Below are 6,562 nucleotides of genomic sequence, written 5' to 3' on the forward strand. Positions count from 1 at the left end.
CCTTGATCCTGTGCGGCCAACATCTTCCTGCGACCTCTGTCCCCTCCCCAGACAGCTCTGGGACCCCAGTGGGCTGGTGTCTGTCTGAGGCAGCTATGGGGAAATGTGGGACAGAGGCTGAGAGCTGTATTGGACTTCAGGGTGGGTGGTTTTGTGTCCGTGCATGGGGTCGGAAGGGCAGACCCTGCCCTGGAAAGGGAGAGACAAATCTGAGATTAAGCACCTAAGCCAGGGCTGTCTGGCCTGTTTGTGGACCCTTTGCACCTCTTTCCTCCCCTGGTCCCTGCACACACGTCGTGCAACTCGGACTCGTAGCCCTAAACCCAGAGCAAACCTCAGGCGTTACTTTTGGGCTGCAAGGAGGTGCCTGGAGGTAAGGTCTAACCCAATGTGACCTAGGACAGAAGAGGATGCGACACCAAGCCCTTGGCTCCAGGATGGGATCCCCAGCTCTGCTGATGGGTCACAGATACCTGACTGTGGATGGTACATTGTCTGGTCTACAAAGGCACTCGCAAAACAGTGCTGCACATAGATGGTGCTGTTGCCCCAAGTACAGCCACAGCTGAGGGCTTCTGCCAGGGGACCTGTAGTCCTGGCTGGAGACCCAGGAGAGTGACACCTCATCCACTTCTGCAGGGGGACATCAGCATCAGACCCAGCTTTCATTGTCGTTTCTTCTTGGTCCCTGTACTTCATGTTGACATCACTCATTACATCATCGTTGGGTGGGAAGGAACAGCAGTTTCTGCCAAGCCTCTCAGTAGAGCGGCAAATGTTCTTGGTGGGTTTTGTGTGGCTACAGGTATGGGGATTATATTGCCAAAATACAGCACAACTTGTGTTTTTTAAAGGAAGCTCCAGAAATAGCATAACGTGCCAGGGCACACACCTCACGGAGCTTCCCAGAATCGATATCCATATAGGTGGGCTCTTCCGCGGTTAAAGAGCACACTATACTTGCACCCATCTCTCTCCTGTTCCTGTCCCATTCTCACGTGCCCACGACAGCCAGGGCGGGCGCTGGGGGCTGGCCCAGGGAGTCCTCTGCTGAGAGGAGCCGCCCGGTCGTGACAGCGGAAATCTGAAAATAGTCTGCAAGCCAGGGGCCCAAGCAGGCAGCGAGGGCGGATGGTGCTGGGCCACCCTGAAACTGTCCACACTCAATACACCCAGGGTCTGAAGAAGTGTGGCCAGGCGACAGTGGGTAGGCTATGCTCAGATAGGTGTCATTAAGAAGCAAAATACCTGCACACCAGCACCCTTCCTGCTGACTTGACGTCTCTGCTTTTGCTGCAGAGGGCCACCAGGCTGATGTTGAGATTGGTGCACCCCAGGCCCTCGGTGGCACCCTGGGGGAAAGCAGTTGCAGGGATCACAGTATTGACCAGAAATCATGGAAAATCTTCCCATCTGCAGACTTTTGCACAAACCATCCATCCTTTTTCAAGGCTGCCTACGGCCGCTGCCAAAATGAAGCTGTAGGAGCCAGCATGAACTCTGGTGTTTGCCTTTACAAGGTCTAGTGCAGCAGAACTATGGAGCACCGATTTTTGTCTCCGTTGGCTTAGAAGCAGCAGCTCTAGGGCATGTCTATTAGACAAGACCACTGAATAAGTATGAATCATTTGAATACAGTGGATAAAACAAAGAGAGACTCTAGTTTAATATACCTAACTACATGGGGGGTGATTTCCTCTTGTGGTGTCCTCAGGATCTTCTGAAGGGCTTCCCTTCCTCTCCTGGTGATGCAGAAATGAGTGTACACCCCAAAGGTGCTGCAAGGGGAACCAAAGGTTTTCATCCCTTCTCTTACCAAGAACACCAGCTTGAGCAGAGACAAGCCCACAAGCATCTGCCAATGTCTCAGGTAGCTGAGAAACCCACCTCTCAGCAGTGACATTGACATCACCAAATCCAACATCCAACATGAACAATTGAGAACATCCCAGTTCCAGGTATTCTGATAGCCTGAAGGCTGCGGAGAAGAGAAGGAGCAAATAATGTTTTGTGGCTGGTAGAAATGAAGGGTGACTTTTTAGAGCGTGGTGGTGGTGCTTTGTCCCTTGTGCCCTGCCCTGATGTATAGAGAAGCAAGAAGAGACATTGGAAAGCTTTGAGGAAGACCTCCTTATGCTGAGGTGTTTCATCTCTTTCCTTTTCAGCCTCTGAAAGGTACTTGGTGAAGAGCCACCACCCCTCAGCTAGTCTGAGGCTTCTCATCATTTGGGATAAACCCTGCAAAATGTTTCAGGCTTGGTCTGGTCTTTTCACTCCAGCTGTGGGGAACAGAGAACCCATAAAACATGTTGAAGACTTCTCTCTGCTAGAGCTGGATGGAGAATCTGGTCTGTGGCCCGTTTGCCAGCTTGCCAGGTAATTCTGCAATATTTTAGCTGCCCTTAAAGGAGGGGAAGAGCAATGGCACACAATAGAATAGAGGTTTCAGGTCTACTGAAATCATCAAGTTGTGGGCGGATACAAAGGCTACCTGCTTCATCATGAGCATTCACTGAATGCATTCAGACACAGTATCCCAAACCCTCATCACGCCTGCTAGGCGAGGGGAAGGCGTGTCATCCCCCCAGCCAGCAGCTCACAGCCACGCAGCATGCTGCCGACCGGGCAGACGGCCCTGGGTGCAATCGGGCTGACTGCTGCTGCCTTACCTGGACCCAGCAGAGGCAGCGGTGGAAATGGATGTGACAAGTGGCAAAGAGGTTTAAGAGGGAGTGGGAAGAAACCAGAGGCAGTGCCTTGCTTTCTGGATTAAAAAAAAAAAAAAACAAAAACCAACCAAAAAAACCCGAAACAAAACCACAGCCCACCACAGGTGCCCCAGGAAGGCAGAAGCAGGGTTAGGAGCAGCACCCAGGCAACCTCCTGCCAAAGTGACCCCTGAGCCATGCAGAAGTTCCCCGCCTGCAACGGGCTGGGGAGCTGCGTGGGGCACGGCAGGGCACTGCCCCCACCCCATAGAGACCGTGGGGCAGGAGAGCTGGGGGAGGGCAGTCCCCAAGCTGGGGGTCACCCCACGTGCACATCCCCAGATGCTGGAAAAAGAGGTGGGGCTGCATGGTGCTCTCCAATATGGGAAAATAGAATTAATGATGTAAGGGTTAATGGATAAATACAGGCAAGGGAAGGAAGGGTTGATGCCAGTTGAGGTTTCATTAGGTGGCAGGCGTGGGGTGGCACAGCCCAGGGAAGGAGGGAAGAGATTTCCTTTTCTGCCCTGAGAAACCGTTATTTCCTTCCACCGCAATTACTGCCAAAGGCTCGACGGGAGCTGCAGCGCGGCTGTCTGCAGCCAGTGCCGGTGCTGGCAAGAAACCTAAAATAGGACATCGGAGAATTTGCATCGGAGCATTCGCTGTGCAGAAATATCTCTGCTCTGGGAAGGCTGGGTTTGGGTTTTTTTAATTTTTAAAGATATGCTCAAAACCACATGGAATGAAGCTCAATGAAGGGTAGGCACAGGCTGGGACTGTCACCAGAGTCTCGGCACTGGGTTTTATCCTCCAGGGAGAAGGGGAACCAGACTAAATTAGCCAGTTTTGGGCCAAAACAAGAGGCTCTGTTGGCTGTTCTGGGAAGGAAGATGCAGGCAGGGCCATGAACGTGGGGAGGGTCTGTCTTGGAGCGCTAGGAGGATGCGGAAGGAGGCAGGCTCACACATCCCAGGCTTTGGGGCAAGAGCTGCTTCCACCCAAGGAAGCACAAACATTTTCCAGTTCCATGCTGATGTTAAGAGGGTTAATATTTGTGATGGTGATTTTTTTGCCCAATAAATAGCCTGTATTGGCATCACTAGGCAGAGATGGATTTTGGCATATTTGTAAAATGAGGGAGGGGGCAAGATGGGACTGAGGCAGTGCTGGTAAAGGCAGGAAGGACCCCATTGGGGTGGTTTCCTCCCCCAGCTCCAACCCACAGCAAGGGGAGAAGGTGCAGCAGGAGGTGGATGGGGTTGGCAACTACCCACAGGGCAGCTTTTCTTCATCGCAGGGGTGTGCCAGGCCTCGGAGCATTTTGGTGGCCTCCTCCGGACTTGCTCTACCAGGTCCGTGTGTGTCTTGTGCTGGGGACGCCTGAGCTGGACGCAGAGCTCCGGGGGTGTCTGAGGAGAGCAGAGCAGAGGGGCAGCATCCCCTCCCTCGACCTGCTGGCTGTGCTGCTGGTGATGCAGCCGAGGAGATGCTTGGCTTTCTGGGCTGCAAGCGCACATTGCTGGCTCATGTCCCATTTGTCACTCACCGATACCCCAGTCGTTCTCCGCAGGGCTGCTTTCCATCCATCCCTCCCTCCATCCCCCAGTCTGTGCTGGTGCTGGGGAGCACCCTGACCCAGGTGCAGGGCCTTGCGCTTGCCCTGGTTGAACTTCATGAGGTTCACATAGACCCACTCCTGCAGCCTGTCCAGGTCCCTCTGGATGCCGCCCCTTCCCTCCAGCGTATTGGCTGCACCACTCAGCCTGGTAGAAAACCAAAACTGGTGTCTCTTCAGTGATGCAGAGACCAGAGAAACACAGAGCCTGGCCTTAGGTCTCTGCCAAGGACATCTGGGGAGCTCCTTTGAAATGCTTTGGCCACTTTAGCAGAGGAAAATAACACAACCATACACTCGACAGGCTTTCGCCAGCCACACAGGGATAAATGACAGTGTGCAGCTCTCGCTCAGGAGCTCCCTGGCTCCGACACCCGTGTCTGTTTGGGAGAAATATTGATGCGAAGTATTTTGTGCTCTGTGATTCAGGTCATCTGAAGAACACAAGCAAGAAGGAGAGTGACTGCCAAAACCTCTGCGCTGACCTGACTGGCTTGCTTTTCCCTCGGGAAGGAGGCAGCTGGCGCTCCGCTCAGCCCGGCCGCGCCGCAAGTGGGCAGAAGCAGCCGAGGGAGCAGTCGAAAGCAGAGCCCCTTTCTGGGCTCCTTTTCCTGTGAGACCATGGGGCAAGGTCCCATCTGTGGGGGACATGGAGGGGCAAAGCCTGCCTGAGCTCCCGCAGCCCTCGCAGGCAGCTGTGCCGCACGGGGAGCGGAGGAAGGGGCAGAGGGGTCTGCATGGCCCCAGAGGGGCACAGAAACCCAGGGAGGGTCTTGGAGGCAGCAAGCAGAGGGGTCCAGAGAGGATCCAGATACATAAGGGGAGGATGAAGGGGACCGGAGGGTGCAAGGGGTGTCACACAGGGGGTATGAGTGAGTATAGAGGGGATCAGAGCCAAGCTGAAGGTGCTCAGTGCGGGCAGAAGTGCTCAAGCATGGGGGGGCTGGGGGGGGCAGATGGGAGCAAAGGCCTGCAGAGGGGGCAGGGCTGACCGGGACACGCGAGGTAAAGAGGAATCGGGGAGACCTGGGCAGGGCCAGGCAGGGATATGAGGTATGGGTGGGTGAGTACCAGCAGAGGGGAAGCACAGGAACTGATGATATTTAGGATCAGAGAGACTGAAGGGATGATGGGCAGGAAAAGAGGGATAGGGAGAACCTACGATGCACAGAGGGGGGGCACAGAGGACTGGGGATGTCTCCAGGGTGGGGGGAAGGCTGTTTTTCCAGTCATTCCCCCCCATTCACAGACTTCCTACTGGTGGGGTGAGCAGCAGGGAGCACAGGGTCCTTTGCACAGAAAATGAACTGGGGGCTGTGGGTGGGTGCAGCACCTGCCATCCCAGGGCAGCAAGGGGGACCATGGCAGCTGGTCCCACTGCATGTCCGGAGACCATCGGATGGAAGTAAACCAACACCTACAGGGAAGCCAGAAAACCCCACAAGCGAGTGGGCATGAAGGAAAGGGCTGGGTCAAGCCAAGCACACCTGTAGCAGCAGGGCTGCTGAGCTTAAATCGGGTGTCAAGGGTGTGGGTGTGGTCCGGGTGAGGATGCTCAGGGTGATTAAGGCATCAGGGGCAGGGATGTCTGGGTGGGGGGCTGTGAGGGCCCAGGGATGTGCTTTTTCCAGCACCCCAGAGCCCTGCCCTGCAGGGGGACAGGTACAGCCCCACACCATGCATATGATGGCTGCTACTGGGTGTCATGGTAGGGGACCCAGGATCACCCCAATATGCTGCCCTGGGCTGGGATCAGGCCCGCACAAGTGCGGGTGCCCTCCCAAACTGCTGGACCCCGCTCCTGAGCACTCCCTCACTTACTGCCACCCCCCAGCCAGGCAGAGCGGGGCTGTGCTGTGCTGTGCCTGGATCTGCTGGTCCACAGCAGGATTTGGGGGGTCTGAGGAGGGCTGTTGGGCACCCCACCTTGTGCTGGGCTGGATCAGTCCAACAGCAGTGTGTGGAATCCCCCACAAGTAGGGTGAGGGGCAGTATAGTGGGGTGCAGGACAGGATAGCAGGGTGCAGGGAGGGATAATGGGGTGCAGATGGATGATGCCCACTGGAAGGCAGGTAGAGACACAGTTCATCCATTCCAGTACCACTCTGCCTACCCTTCCTAGCCTTTTACCCTGCCAGTTCCTGGAGAACCCAAACTGGGGTAACTGGGCATTGGTACTCGCAGGGGAGGCCCAGCAATGCCGAGTGCCAGCAGTGTCTCCCAGCAGGGCTCACCC

The sequence above is a fragment of the Phalacrocorax aristotelis genome, chromosome 18 (genome assembly GCF_949628215.1).
Source record: "Phalacrocorax aristotelis chromosome 18, bGulAri2.1, whole genome shotgun sequence".
NCBI classification, from domain to species: domain Eukaryota; kingdom Metazoa; phylum Chordata; class Aves; order Suliformes; family Phalacrocoracidae; genus Phalacrocorax; species Phalacrocorax aristotelis.